Source organism: Hippopotamus amphibius, chromosome 11 (assembly GCF_030028045.1).
Source record: "Hippopotamus amphibius kiboko isolate mHipAmp2 chromosome 11, mHipAmp2.hap2, whole genome shotgun sequence".
NCBI classification, from domain to species: domain Eukaryota; kingdom Metazoa; phylum Chordata; class Mammalia; order Artiodactyla; family Hippopotamidae; genus Hippopotamus; species Hippopotamus amphibius.
Window position 1 is genome coordinate 99885842 of NC_080196.1, and position 15892 is coordinate 99901733.

General features: G+C 38.6%; 1 non-coding gene across 1 annotated transcript; it reads right to left on the minus strand.

Moving 5' to 3' along the window:
* Positions 1–3519: 3519 nt before the first annotated feature.
* On the minus strand, positions 3520–3592 carry TRNAK-UUU (transfer RNA lysine (anticodon UUU)). The gene has a single exon. It is a non-coding gene; the product is annotated as a tRNA-Lys (tRNA).
* Positions 3593–15892: the final 12300 nt, after the last annotated feature.

The window sequence follows — 15892 nt, forward strand, 5'->3', positions numbered from 1 at the left end:
TGTCTCCCAAATCTTGAAAGTTTGTGTCTAATTTAATCAGTGTAAAGTAGATTCCACAGAATCAAATAAGGCAAGTGTATCTGATTTTAAGAAATACTCATATAGTAGTCCAGGAACTATTCTTAATATTCTGTTAATACTAACTCACTCTTTATATATATATATATATATATATCTTTATTGGATTGTAATCACTTTACAATTCTGTGTAGTTTCTGCTGTACAACAAAGTGAATCAGCTATCTGTATACCTATATCTCCTCCCTCCTGAGCCTCCCTCCCACCCTCCCCATCCCACCCCTCTAGGTCGTCACAAAGCATGGAGCTCATCTCCCTGTGCTATACCGCAGCTTTCCACTATTGTGCACATGGTAGTGTATATATGTCAATGCTACTCTCTCAGTTCATCTCACCCTCCCCTTCCCCCCACCCCTGTGTCCACAAGTTCCTTCTCTATGTCTGCATCTCTATTCCTACCCTGCCACTAGATATATCAGTACCATTTTTCTAGATTCCATATATATGTGTTAATATACGGTATTTATTTTTCTCTTTCTGACTTACTTCACTCTGTATAACAGACTGTAGGTCCATCCATATCACTATGAATGACTCAGTTTTGTTCCTTTTTATGGCTAAATAATATTCCATTGTATATATGTACCACATCTTCTTTATCCATTCATCTATTGATGGACATTTAGGTGGCTTTCATGTCCTGGCTATTGTAAATAGTCCTGCAATGAACATTGGGGTACATGTATCTTTTTGAATTATGGTTTTTTTCAGGATATATGCCCAGTAGCGGGATTGCTGGGTCATATGGTAGCTCACCTGTGATTTAAAATACCGATGGGAGAACAGTGGCCCAGAGAAATTCACCACAATTAAATAAGCTAGAGCATGGCAGGACCGGAATTAGAACCCAGGCAGGTTGGCTCCAGAATAGAGCTCTTGGCCATAATTGCAGGCTGTCTCTCCCATACCAAAATGTTGATAGTATTAATATACAATTGTATTCAAATGAATCTAGGCAACTCTTAAGTGCTGACTATGTACCATACCCTGTACCTAAATGATCTCAAATCTTTGGCTCACCACTGGGAGGGAGTTTTTATCATCTTCAGGTCACTGGCAAAGCCCAGAGGTTGAGGCTTGAAACCTGCTAGATTGGAGGTTTCAACCAAGGTCTCAATGGCTTTAAAGCCCACGTACTTTCTGTTCTCCAAGACTGCTTCCTTATGGTGCCTTGGAGTAATTACTGGGGGCTCTTTACTTCTCAGAGATCTTTTCCCCTAGGATATATCTGCATTGAAAAACATGCTACAAGAATACTTTTAATTAGATTAAATAAGACAGATAAAACATACATGTGCACGTGCATACCCCCCACACAATCACCTGCAGTTTAATCTGTAGGAACAGGTTCTTCAGCTAAGAGATAATTCCTTGTGGGGAGGAACTATAGTTGATTTATCCTGTGTTCTCAGAGTTTGAGACAGCGTTTGGATAAAGTTGGTGCTCAGTAAAATTCTGAATGAAATAACAACTGAAGGCATGTCCACATTCTTTTAATGTAGGAATTTTTATTTAAGATAAATTTCAGGAAACACATGAGTGAAATCTACTACATAGCTGTTTCCAGGACGAGGGAAGCATTGATAACTTGGTTACTAAAGTCAGGTTCTAGTAAAAACTACAACTTCTACCACCACCTTCTCACAACCCCAAATCAAAGCTATATCCCTTCAAACCTATCAGTTAATAAATCCAATTTTGAACAACGTTAAACCAAGTTATCATTAGGAGAGTCTTCTACCTACATTTCACTAACACTTATTCTGACCTAAACATCCCCTTATCACTTTAGAATTTTATTCCCTTCCTGTTCCTTATAAAAAAATTAACAGAAACTTCGATTAAATAGAGTCAGGAGACCAGAAGGGGGAGCTCTCACACCCTGGGACATAGGCAGAGCCCAAGAGGAAGGAGAAAGACTCCTTTTCTTTCCTGTCAAGGATTCAGCCAGTGAAAAGCCATGGACTCTTGTTCACTATAGCCCTTTCAACTTCCTTTTCCCCTCTATAAAAGCATTCTCCTTTCTTTGCCAGGCTGGGACTTGCATGGCATGTGGCTTGCCCTGGTTACAGACCCCAAACTGCAATTCTCTGCTGATCCTGAATAAACCCATCTTTGCTGCAGAAATATCTGGCAGTCTTTTTATTTCAGGTCAACATATTGCAGATGAAAGAATAAATGTATTTCTTAAAGGAACTCAAGAAAATCAAGAATATGGGTGGTAAAGTACAAAATCAAAATACCATTTTAATTCAAGCAGAACGAATTACAAAGCACCAACTAAATGTCTTACTTCATATCTTTGCCAACATGAACCATATGAGTATACACATTTCAGAAATACATTTTTATTTATAAAAATCAAATACACACACTTGTATTTATACAGAATGCAGATTGACCATATTGTGTCATGCCATGCATGTGTGTGTGTACATGTATGCATGTATGCTGAGGCCCTCAACTTAAAAATGATCTGTTCTAGAAGTCTGTTTTTAGGCCAGCTTTTGGTGTTTAGATCATACATTTCTTTGAAGTAAACTTGATATATTGGTACTGTGGGAATGAAAATATATGAGGCACTGTTTCTGTTCTCCAGGAAGACAATGATATATTCTTATCGTATAGTAGAAAAGACAAACATCTATAAATAGTATTAGGAGGAATACAGAGTGGGAAAGGAAGAAGATTCTTTATGTATACTCAGCATGAAACACACAGAACTCAGCTTAAAATTCGTTACTGGCCTTGTAGTTCAGTGGATCAATTTAAAGCCCCACTGCAGGACTGCGATCAATCACAGAGTCCTCTGAGACTGGAAAGAAGAGAGAAGGTCACACAGAGGGGACTCCCAAACCCAGCTCAGAGGAACAATGCATTAAGATAAGCCCAGCAAAACAGTGAATTTTCAATGAAGAGAACTGCAGGAAAACACCCTAATGCTTCATTCACATAAATGATTGTTATGCCTGTTAAATCTTCAGTGGCTTCTCCCATCATTTTTAATTTCACTGTTTGAGACATTACCCTCCCCTCAACAAAACAAAACAAAGCCAGGAGTGAGATAAAGTAATCTGTAACCTTTACAAAAGTAAATAATGAAACACTTAAACTCCCATTTTACTAAGCACAGCACTAACAAATGGAACAGAAAAGAAAGTCCAGAAATAAGCCCATGCACTTATGCCAATTAGTCTATGACAAAGGAGGCAGCAATATACAATAGAGAAAAGACAGTCTCTTCAACAAGTGATGCTGGGAAAACTGGACAGCTATGTGTAAAAAATGAAATTAGAACATTCTCTAACACCATATAAAAAATAAACTCAAAATGGACTAAAGACCTAAATGTAAGGCTGGATACCATAAAACTCCTAGAGGAAAACATAGGCAAAACACTCTTTGACATAAATTATATTCTGTTTATTTATTTATTTTTGGCACCTGGACAGGGACATGAACCCTGGACCCTCAGATTAAAAGTCTGATGCTCTACCAGCTGAGCTATCCAGGCACTCTTGACATAAATTATAACATTATGTTTTTGGATCCATCTCCTAAAATAAAGGAAATAAAAGCAAAAAAAGAAACAAATAGAACCTAGTTAAACAAAAGCTTTTGCACAACAAAGGAAACCATCGACAAAATGAAAAGACAACCTACTGAATGGGAGAAAATATTTATAAATGACATGACTGATAAGGGCTTAATATCTAACATATATAAACAGCTCATACACCTCAACATCAAAAAGTATACAACCCAGGAGATAGGATCAAGATGGCGGAGTAGGAGGATGTGCAATCACTCCCTCTTGCAGGAGCACCAGAGTTACAGCTGACTGCTGAACAATCATTGACAGAGGGACACTAAAACTCACCAAAAAAGAGACTCCACATCCAGAGACAAGGGAGAAGCTGCAATGAGATGGTAGGAGGGGCGCAATTGCATTAAAATCAAATCCCATAAATGCTGGGTGGGTGACTCACAAACTGGAGAACAGTTATACTGCAGAAGTCCATCCACTAAAGTGAGGGTCTTGAGCCCCACATCAGGCTTCCCAACCTGGGAGTCCAGCAATGGGAGGAGGAATCCCCAGAGAATCAGACTTTGAAAGCCAGCAGGATTTGATTGCAGGACCTCCGTAGGACTGGGGGAAACAGAGACTCCACTCTTGGAGGGCACACAAAAAAGTGTGCTCACCAGGATCCAAGGGGAAGGAGAAGTGACCCCATAGGAGACTGAACCAGACCTACCTGCTGGCATTGGAGGGTTGCCTGCAGAGGTGGGGGGTAGCTGTGGCTCACCGAGGAGATAGGGGCACTGGCGGCAGGGGTTCTGGGAAGTGTTCATTGGCATGAACCCTCCCAGAGTCTGCCATTAGCCCCACAAAAGAGCCTGTAGACTCCAGTGCTAGGTAGCCTCAGGCCAAAAAACCAACAGGGTGGGAACACAGCCCCACCCATTAGAAGACAAACAGATTAAAGTTTTACTGAGCTCCACCCACCCAGCCCTACCCACCATCAGTCCCTCCCATCAGGAAGCACCCACGAGCCTCCTAGATAGCTTCCTCCACAAGAGGGCAGACAGCAGTATCAAGCAGTATCAGCAGTATTTCATCTTGTGGAACTGAAAACCACAGCCACAGAAAGACAGAGAAAATGAAAAAGCAGAGGACTTTGTACCAGATGAAGGGACAGGATAAAACCCCAGAAAACAACTAAATGAAGAGGAGATAGGCACCCTTCCAGAAAAAGATTTCAGAATAATGATGGTGAAGATGATCCAGGACTTTGAAAAAAGACTGGATGCAAACATCAAAAAGTTTACCAAAGACCTAGAAGAATTAAAGAGCAAACAAACAGAGATAGGCAACACAATAACTGGAATGAAAAATACACTAGAAGGAACCAATAGCAGATTAACTGAGGCAGAAGGGCAAATAAGTGACCTGGAAGACAGAATGGTGATAATCACTGATGTGGAAAAGAATAAAGAAAAAAGAATGAAAAGAACTGAAGACGGCCTAAAAGACCTCTGGGACAATGTTAAATGCACCAACATTCGCGTTATAGGGGTCCCAGAAGGAGAAGAGAGAGAGAAAGGACCTGAGAAAATATTGGAAGAGATTATAGTTGAAAACTTCCCTAACATGGAAAAGGAAACAGCTACCCAAGTCCAGGAAGTGCAGAGAGTCACAGGCAGGATAAACCCAAGGAGAAACACACCAACACATAAAGTAGTCAAACTGACAAAAATTAAAGACAGAGAAAAGTTATTAAAATCAACAGGGGAAAAACAACAAATAACATACAAGGGAACCCCCATAAGGCTAACAGCTGATTTCTCAGCAGAAACTCTGCAAGCCAGAGGGGAGTGGCATGATATATTTCAAGTGATGAAAGGGAAGAACCTACAACCAAGAAGACTCTACCCAGCAAGGATCTCATTCAGATTTAATGGAGAAATCAAAAGATTTACAGATAAGCAACAGCTAAGAGAATTCAGCACCACCAAACCAGCCCTACAACAAATGCTAAAGGAACTTCTCCAAGTGGGAAACATAAGAGAAGAAAAGGACCTACAGAAACAAAAACAAAACAATTAAGAAAATGGTAATAGGAACATACATATCAATAATTACCTTGAATGTAAATGGACTCAGTGCACCAACCAAAAGACACAGACTGGTGGAATGGATACAGAAATAAGACCCATATATATGCTGTCTATAAGAGACCCACTTCAGACTGAGGGACACATGCAGACTGAAAGTGAGGGGATGGAAAAAGATATTCCATGCAAATGGAAATCAAAAGAAAGCTGGAGTAGCAATACTCATATCAGAGAAAATAGACTTTAAAATAAAAAATGTTACAAGAGACAAGAAAGGACATTACATAACGATCAAGGGATCAATCCAAGAAGAGGAGATAACAATTATAAATATATATGCAATCAATATAGGAGCACCTCAGTACATAAGGCAAATGCTAACAAGTATGAAAGAAGAAATGCAAGGCAGAAATAGAGACACAGATGTAGAGAACAAACATATGGATACCAAGTGGGGAAAGTGGGGAGGCTTGGGGGGGAATGAATTGGAAGATTGGGATACCAAATTGTACACTCTAAATATATGTTGTTTATTGTCTGTTAACTGTATCTCAATAAAAGTTCTTAAAAAAAAAAGTATACAACCCAATTAAAAAATTGGCAGGGAAACCAAATAGACATTTTTACAAAGAGGAAATGCAGATGGCCAATTGACACATGAACATATGCTCAACATCAGTGATCATCAGGGAAATGCAGATCAGAACCGCAGTGAGATATCTGTCAGAATAGCTACCATCAAAAAGAACACAAATAACAAATGTTGGCGAGGATGTGGAGAAAAGAGAACCCTTATACACTGTTGGTGGGGAGGTAAATTGGTACCGCCACTTTGTAAAACAGTATGCAGGTTTCTCAAAAAACTTAAAATAGAACTACCATATGTCCCAGAAATTCCACTCCTGGGTATATATCCCCCAAAACCAAAAACACTAATTCGAAAAGATACACACACCCCAATATTCATAACAGCATTATTTATAATTGCCAAGATACAGAAGCAACTTAAGTGTCCATCAACAGATGAATGGATAAAGAAGATGTGGTATATACATCTATCTCTATCTATCTATCTATCTATCTATCTATCTATCTATCTATCTATCATCTATCTATCTATCTATCTATCGATCTATCTACCTATCTACCTACCTACCTATTGAATACTACATAGCCACAAAAAAGAATGAAGTAATGCCATTTGCAGCAACATGGATGGACCTAGAGGTTACTGTACTAAGTGAAGTAAATCAGAAAGAGAAAGACACATACTGTATGATATCACTTATATGTGGAATCTAAAAATACAACAAACTTGTGGCTGCCATAAAAAAGAAGCAGACTCATGGACATAGAGCACAAACTAGTGGTTACCAGAGGGGAGAGGGAAGGCAGAAGTGGTAATATAATGATAGAGGATTAAGAGGTAAAAACTATTAAGTATCAAATAAGCTACAAGGATATATTATATACAACATGGAGAATATAGCCAATATTTTATAAGTGGAGTGTAACCTTTAAAAATTGTGAACCACTATATTGTACACTTGTAACATATTATAGATCAAGTATATTTCAATAAAAAATGAAAAAAAAAGAATGAGTATAGAACTGAAGCATAATTACAAAGAAATACCTTCTGTTTTCCTTTAGCTAATCTGTTTATTTTTTAAAGGAAATAAATATTTAAGAAAATAAAAAAAACCAAGTTGCATATGTGATACATGGCTGAGTAGTTTTCAGTTCAAGTTGAGCTTCCTAAAAGCTGTATCATGCCACCAATTTGAAAGAAGCATGGCGAAAAAATTTTTGTGTGTTTGTGTGAGTGCAAAACAAGAATGTGATCTTTAAAAGGCAGCAAAGTTGATTCAAAGCTCTGTTTTCATAGAGAGGATGCATTTTCTGTACCTTTTCATCACAGTTACTGGCAGCAAGAAACCAGTTCATGCTGCTTTTAAGTCTAGTTTCAAGGGATTTCCATCTGTATGAAGTATTTAATCTATATTTCAGCAATCTATATCCAAAATCTCATTTGTCCATTTGGATCTCTGCCATGATAATATGCCACGTCGTTAATATTATGACAGCTGGTCATCAATATCATTAACAGAACTGAAATGTGTTAAACTGTTTTCACACCTGTGGTGTTCTTTTCGAGGCTGTGCAGAAGTGGAAAAATATTGCTTCTGTGAGTAATTCAAAATAGGTAATATTGCAATTACAGCTTGCCTACCATGAATAAAAGTGATAGAATAGAAATGAATAAATGTATATTTTCATATCACCTCTGTAACAAAGTCGCTATGAAACCATGGAAAATGCTCTTTTCTCTCTGCCTCTGTTTCTCTATTTGAGGAAGTTAAGATTGATATGTGGGCTCCCTATAATCTCTTCTATAGCTAACATTCTATGGCTTTCGATGGACATCACATATCATTACATGGGCAAAACCATCCATATACTTCTGTACCAAAAGCATTCATCATTTGACTCAAAGAATCATATAGATCCTGTAGACATCAGCACAAACACTTAATTGATTGGCAGAGAGAGCCATTTTAAAAATCATCACATCTAATCCATCATTCCTTTATGTAGTTGGGTTACAACTGTCAGCTACAGAATGTGCAGCAAATTGCATAACTTCATAAAGAGACTTTTCACTCCAAAACTCTTAACACTCTAACAATCGTTTGAAAGGAGTTATTCAGCCTCAGATGCCATCGTAATTGCCTTTATTATCTCGGCTTCCTGACCTACTTTCAGTGCTCCATGCTGTTCCCTATGCCTTGAAGGCTCTTTGCTTTCCCCTTTGTTTAGTTAATTCCTTCTCATCCTTCAGATCTCAGCTCCAGCGTCACTTTCTCAGGGAAACTTTGCTGGGACCATCTGTCTATGTCCGGTACCCACAGCATAGGCACTAATGTTGACATGAACCTCTTCTTGGTAACGAGTGTCACAAGAACCATTTTAAACTCACTAATTCTTCTCTCACAAAGCCATCAACAATATGACAGCAGAGATCAAGCCTGGGTTTGATTATCATCACCTAGTACAGTGGCTGTCAAAGAGCAGACCCTGAGGGGTCTATAAGTATTTTTAAATGGAAGAATTATTGTCCTTAATACCATTATAAAAACAAAATATAACAATTTTTATATTATAATCTTACTGTCATTAATATTATTTTTTATTTTTCCCACCAGCTCTCCCTAAAGCTTAGTAATGAACTAAAACATAGCCTTAAAATTCTACTTTTGCAGATGTAGAGAATGGACTAGGGAACACAGGAGAAGGGGAGGCTGGGACGTAGTGAGAGAGTAGCACTGACATATATACACCACCAAATGTAAAGTAGGTAGCTAGCGGGAACCTGCCGCGTACACAGGGAGATCAGCTCGGTGCTTTGTGATGACAGAGCGGTGGGATGGCGAGGCTGGGAGGGAGGCTCAAGGGGGAGGGGATGTGGAGATAAATGTGTACATATAGCTGATTCACTTTGTTGTACAGCAGAAACTAGCATAACACTGTAAAACTATTTTACTCCAATAAAGATCTATTAAAAACATTCTACTTTTAGAAATGATATAAATCCATGAATCACTGAGGCTGCGATTTTTACAGATACACTCAATTTTCAATTATATGACTCTAACCATCATCATCTCTGGAGTGTTCTTGCCCTTCCCTCCTGTAGTTAAGATGAAAGAACAAATATCACTCAGACCTGCCAGTTTATACACGTGATCAATTTAAAACTATTTACTTTAAAGTTGAGTCAGTTTCAAAAACACTCTTGAAAAATAAAAAATGTCAGGTTAAAGTAGGAAAGATCTTTTGTAGAGTGATTTTGATAGAGGTGATAAGAGGAAGAAATATTTCCTTCTGACATTAAATTAAATGCTTCTTATTGATTACCAAATCCAATCTATAGTTTTATTATCTATTTTTAAAGTTTCACGCCACTGCAGACTAAACTTAAGTTTCATCCAGGCCTCTTCCACCCCACTCAATATGTACCTCAGTGATCTGGCCGAAGTGCATGCATGTTTTGGAATTTCAGCCAGCAATGCAGGGCAGAGGTGAATGTCATGTTACTGACAAAAATTTCTTATATTCCTGTTCTTTCTATTTGGAAGGATAGTTTTTTTCTTTTTCTGGAAAGCTGATTTTTATTTTCCCTGAGCCTCTTTCCTTGGCTTGTGGATGGCCACCTTCTAGCTGTGTCCTCATGTGATTTCCCTCTGCGCACTTGTACCCCTGGTGTATCTTTGCGTCTCCTATTTTCCTCCTCTTATAAGGATGCCAATAAGCCAGGTTAGGGCCCACCCTATCAGCTGCCTTTAACTTAGTCACTTCTTTAAAGACACTATCTTTAAATACAGTTGCTTTCTGAAAACAGGGTTAGGGCTTCAACATATGAATGCAAAAGGGACGTAATTCTGCCTATAACAGTCCTCTTCAGTGGGGGACGCAGCCAGGAGTCTATAGGCAACACTTATTTCACTTTAAAAGCTCATGATTATCCCCATTTTATAGATAAGGATATTGAGGCACAGAGTGGTTAAGTAACCTTGCCAAGATCACAGAGTTAGTAAGCAGAAGTCCACCTCCAGAGCCTGTGCTTTTAGCCACAACCCTCTAAGATCTCTCTTTAAAGGAGGATCACACGACCCCAGCCAAACCAGTGAGACTTTCTTCCTGGGAGTCTTTGAGCTGGGGAAAGACATTTCTTTCCTTGCTGATCCCAGAGATGAAAGCTAATGAGCCTGCTCCTGGCCATTTCTGCCACCAGCTGGAAAACTTGCTTAAAAGAATCCTCATAGGAGGACGCACAGAAAGAAGGCGTGGCAAATCACTGGTTCTGGTGGCCTTGCTCCTTTTGAGGCTGGACTGATTCTCCCTTTGAATATAGCGCTAACCAGCCTCCTTCTGGGAAATTTGTTTGTTTGTTTACGCTTTTTTTTAGCCAGAGTCAGTATTTGTTGCCTAGAACCAAAATAACCTTGACCAACACCCAGGCAATACAGGGAGTCATGATATCAAATTGAATTTGTTTTGGTGATGACCTCTCTTCATTCTTTAGATCCGACAGGCATACTTAAATCAAACTAACAAGTTGCTTCATTTAAATTAGTTCTTTTATTCTAAAAACCCCTGTTTTCCTGGTCTCCGTGTTAGGGAGTTCAATTAAAGAACAGGAAGTCTATTCGAATGAGTAGCGTGGAACTGTTTTGGAAACCAGCTCTGTTCTCTCCAACCTCAAATGTTCACTCTTACTATTATTCTTTTTTATCATTAAAGTGTGGTAGGCTGAGACTTTAAGAAGGGATCATTCAGCTGTAATAATATGTCATTTGACAAGAAAGAGTGGAAACAACCACTCTATGAAATTTGTCAGGACTGCAAATGACTTGCAAGGCATAATGAACAATGTAAAAAGCAAACTGCAGGTAGTTGATTTTTAAAGTTCCCATTATTTGCTGTGGAAAGAGACATGGTAGCAGCAAAAAGCCATAAGTAGTTCGTATTTCAGTCCTGGTGAGACATCATCCAAATTCCAGAAAATAATTCTAAATTAAAATGCCACCCATCGTGGCTACACATTATTAACTGGGGTCAGTCAATTTAGGCAGAACTATCAACCTGGCTGGAGTGAGAATACGGCTTTAATTAAAAAGGCTTTAATGTGGCTGAAAATTCACTTTCATAGTCATGCTGTATACATGATTGGAAAATTTAAGAAGCTGATGGATCAGTTTCTGTTTATCTTTGCTCTTATGTATTTAGGAGTGTTCTCTCTATGCCTAACACTGTGCTCTCCATTGCCAGGGAATATAAATCAGTAGATGATACCATTCTTGCACTAAAAGAGGGAAGAAAACCTCTGGGTAAAAGACAGGTGGAGGACAATTTTTGCAGCTCCCAGCAAAATAGGAAATCTTGTAGCCTCCTGAGCATTTAGCGTAACTGTAAACGCATATTAGGTTCTCAACAAACAAATGTTGATTGATGAATAGTCATGCGTGAGAGTATATGTTACAGGCCAAATTTTCCTAAAGTAATTTGACTGTGGCACATGGTAAGAATTTCAGTATGCTGATCCAAAAAGAGTTTATGAGAGTAGACGGGGAAAAATCTTAATTAAAAAAGCCCAAATATTAACTCATAGGTCAATATACATAACATTGATGAGTATTTTCAACATAGGAATATATCATCTTTAAGGTTATATAGTCAACACAGCCTCTGCATACATTCTCAATATCAGACCTAACACCTTTCATTTGTCCTCAAATGTTGATCTCCCAAACCACTTACTGAGATTTGGGACTGGGGTGGGAGTGGGGGTGGGGAAACCATGCCATTTATTTTTTTACTAATTGTGATATAATCTAATTCCTATTATTTTGTTCCGTATTATTTTTCTTTTTTTTCCTTCCAGTTTCATTGAGATATAATTGACATATAGAACTGTATAGGTTTAAGGTGTATAACATAATGATTTGAATTACGTACATCATGAGATGATCATCACAATAAGCTTAGTGAACACTCATCATTTCATATAGATACACAATTAAAGAACTAGAAAAAAATTGTGTGATGAGAACTCCTAGGGTTCACTCTCTAACAACGTTCATATATAACACAAATCAATGTTAATTACGTTTATCATGTTGTACATCACATCTCTAGTACTTATTTATCTTATAACTGGAAGTTTGTAGTAACTTTCTATTAGTCATCTATTTTATACATATTCGCATATATATGTCAACCCCAGTCTCCCAATTCATGGCACCCCAGCCACCACTTTACCCCCTTGGTGTTCATACATTTGTTCTGTACATCTGTGTCTCTATATCTGCCTTGCAAATCGGTTGATCTGTACCATTTTTCTAGATTCTGCATATATGTGTTAATATACGATATTTGTTTTTCTCTTTCTGACTCACTTCGCTCTGTATGACAGTCTCTAGCTCGATCCACGTCTCTACAAATGACCCAGTTTTGGTCCTTTTTATGGCCATGCCATTTCCTAAAGGCAGGTGGATAATCTGCCTTAAGGAAATGGCCCAACAGCAATCAAGACAAGCTAATTTTTAAAATACATTTTAGAAGAAAATATGTTTATAGTCATGATTTCCCCCCAGCAAACCCCTATACAGCACTTGTTAGAAACATAATGGCACACAGCATGGGCTCTTGGGAGATTCAGTTGGTTCCTGGCTCTGCCACATAACATCTCTCTGAGCTTGGACGAGTGAGATAGTATCGCTGGACCGAAACAGCTTCACACAGTGAAAAGAATGGTGATGATGATGACGACTGGTACCTACCTCATGGGGTTCTTTAAAGGGCTTAGACGAAATCTTCTACATTATTAGTGTCAGAACAATGCTTGACACATGATAAGAGCTCGACAAATAAATACTACACCTTTTGAGAATGGTGATGTAAACAGTAAGGACCATAATATAAATCGGAGGGTGGAGTCATGAACATCAGATGGAACAGGGGCTTCAGCCGAGCCTGGAAGGAGATGGATGAGTCCTACCATGTGACCTCAGCTTCTTTTAAACTGTACCCAATGGGCCTGGCCTACAGGAAACACTTAACAAATATGGAATTAAGGAGTAATCCTTATTGACCAAATCTGGCGTATCAAAATTGCCTCAACAGAAAATCGGTAAATTTTTGAGATTCTAGGCCAGGAGGCAGATTTCCTAGCAGCAGCTGACCAGTGCTGTCTCTTGACAGCTGACATAGAGATGGGAGTATCCAGTAAGTCCTGATTGCCCTCTGTTATAATGTGACAGACTGCATCCCTGATTTCTCCCCCTTTACATTATTTGATTTTGATCTCTCCATAGCAAATCCCAAAGCAGCCTATTTGGCTCTCTACCTTCACGATTCCCTGCCACCCAGTGTGTCCTGATAAGACAGACAGGAAGATGCAAAGCTACATTCACCTTTCTGAAAGCCGTTCCTTTAAGCAGAGTAATGTGACTTTTTCTGTTATTTTTTAGTTTATTTGAAGCAATTGGGAAAGATGTGTGTCCCTGTTTCTGAAGTTTGCCAATTTCTACTGTTGTAAAGCATCAAACCTCTTTCTGAAACAGAGGCAGAAAGGAATCATCCAGGGTTCCTGACCAGTCTGGAAGTTTCTGATAGGCAGGATAGCCCCAGGCAGAAAGGCTAATACTGTGAGATTTGCTTTATAGAGGCCACAAGTTCCTGTAACATGCGCCTTCTTTATGCCATTCCCGTGGAAAACTGGAGACTCATAGAGTAAAACCTGCTTCAGAAAAAGATCGAATAACTTCATTCACTCTAAGGTAGAAACTGTCAACAAAGCCCCTTTTATCATCAGGCCCACGGGAGTGGCATATGCCTGACAGATGTCAAGAAAAGGTATATGAACTGTATGTTTGTGCAGGGGCAGGAGAGTGAGGGGATTGTCCTCATGATAATTATAAATGTGGTAAGTGATACATGCACAAATTAATCTTAGGGTTAGAGATACTAACTTTAATCCTAATATTCAAATAGTCCGTCTAAGTATCATGTAGACAAGTCCTCCCCAACCAGGAAGTCAGACCATGCTGGGCCCTGAAAACTAGCTGCTGATAATTAGACTTTTCCCTACAGCCTGGACACGAATTGTTCACTTTTCTGTGCTGCCACTACGAATTTCTTCCTATGTTCCCTGTCCTTCAATACCTCTTCCTTCTTTCATTAGTGATAAATACCCAGCCTGACCTCATTCCAGATTATAAAAGGATAGTCCTGCAGCAACGTAATTTTGTATTACCTTGGCAACCAAATCAAAACAAATTAAACATCTAACATTACTAAATGTACATCACAGACTTTGGTGAATAAAATGATGCATAATTTAGGGTCTCCACCTGTGAGAAAACACAAGTCAAATCAGGGCAGCAGGTTGTGGGGGCAAAGCAACAAATATGATATAAAACTTAGAGCTGATTCCTCACGTAACCAGAACGCAAAATCAAAACACACTGATAGAGTGATGGTTAGAAACACAAACAAATAAGCAAAAAACCCCTCTAGGATCCCATTTTTTCCAAAAATCAGAACTCAAATAAATGATGAGGGATGGTTCTGAGCAGAAATACTTACAAAAATTCTTAAAAACAGTAGGCATGTATGGTGCATTCATGCTTTATGAACAATTATCAAATTTTATCTGCTGCAAAAAGTGACCGTACTCCTACATCTACATTAATAGTGCAAGGGCCAAACCAAAGGACCTAACAGAATCACTTTATGCTGAACCAAAACACTTGGAGTATTTTGGGTTGTTGTTTCATGTTATTGCATATATATTTCATATTTTTTTAAAAAACTAGCAACGTAAACCATAGGGTCCTAGAAGGAATTCAACAGTATGTTGAAAATTCTTTGTCATGTTTATTACAACTGAAGATCTGTGAATGTTTGATCTTAAAAAGGTTAGGAGCTATTATGGGAGCCATTTCACCTGACTTACTGAGGAAATAAGCAGCCCTTACTGTAAGTGGAAACCCAGAAGCCGGACTTCCACCTCTAAGGTATTTATAGAGAGGATTTATGCCTTGAGTAGGAGTTAGATTAGATATATTCTAGGTGCCTTTAAACTTTGAGATTTCATGTGCCTTCAGAATCCAACAAGTACAGAGCTTATTGGATTATATAAATATTTGGGAAATCCAAAGGAGGAATTGATCTAAATAGAGTGGTGGAGAAGCACACAGTATCCAAGTAGAAATCCAGCCAAGCAATCATGACCCTTTTTTCTTGTCCTCCCCGTATTATTATGGGGCTATTCATCTGAGCCCTGCTCAATCCATGTGCTCAATGTATTATGCTTACTTTAGACTAGACTCTCTAAGTCACAAATGTTCAATTATGCCTCTATTTAGAAAAAGAGTTTACAAGTTAAAGATGATATTTGCACAGAGGCAGCCCAAATAGCTATATTCTTGTGGCGAGCTCCTTCACTCGCCATTATGCATATATATCAGGGGCCTCCAAAGAGGCATGCCTTCGCACTAGAATTTGCCAACATAATCCACTGGGACGTGGGGAAAACTAATGCTTTAATAGTATATTTATCTAAACTTAAGAAAGAATGTAGGCTTTACTAACATCCACTATGTAGATTGACAAATGTCACATAGTCAAGTGT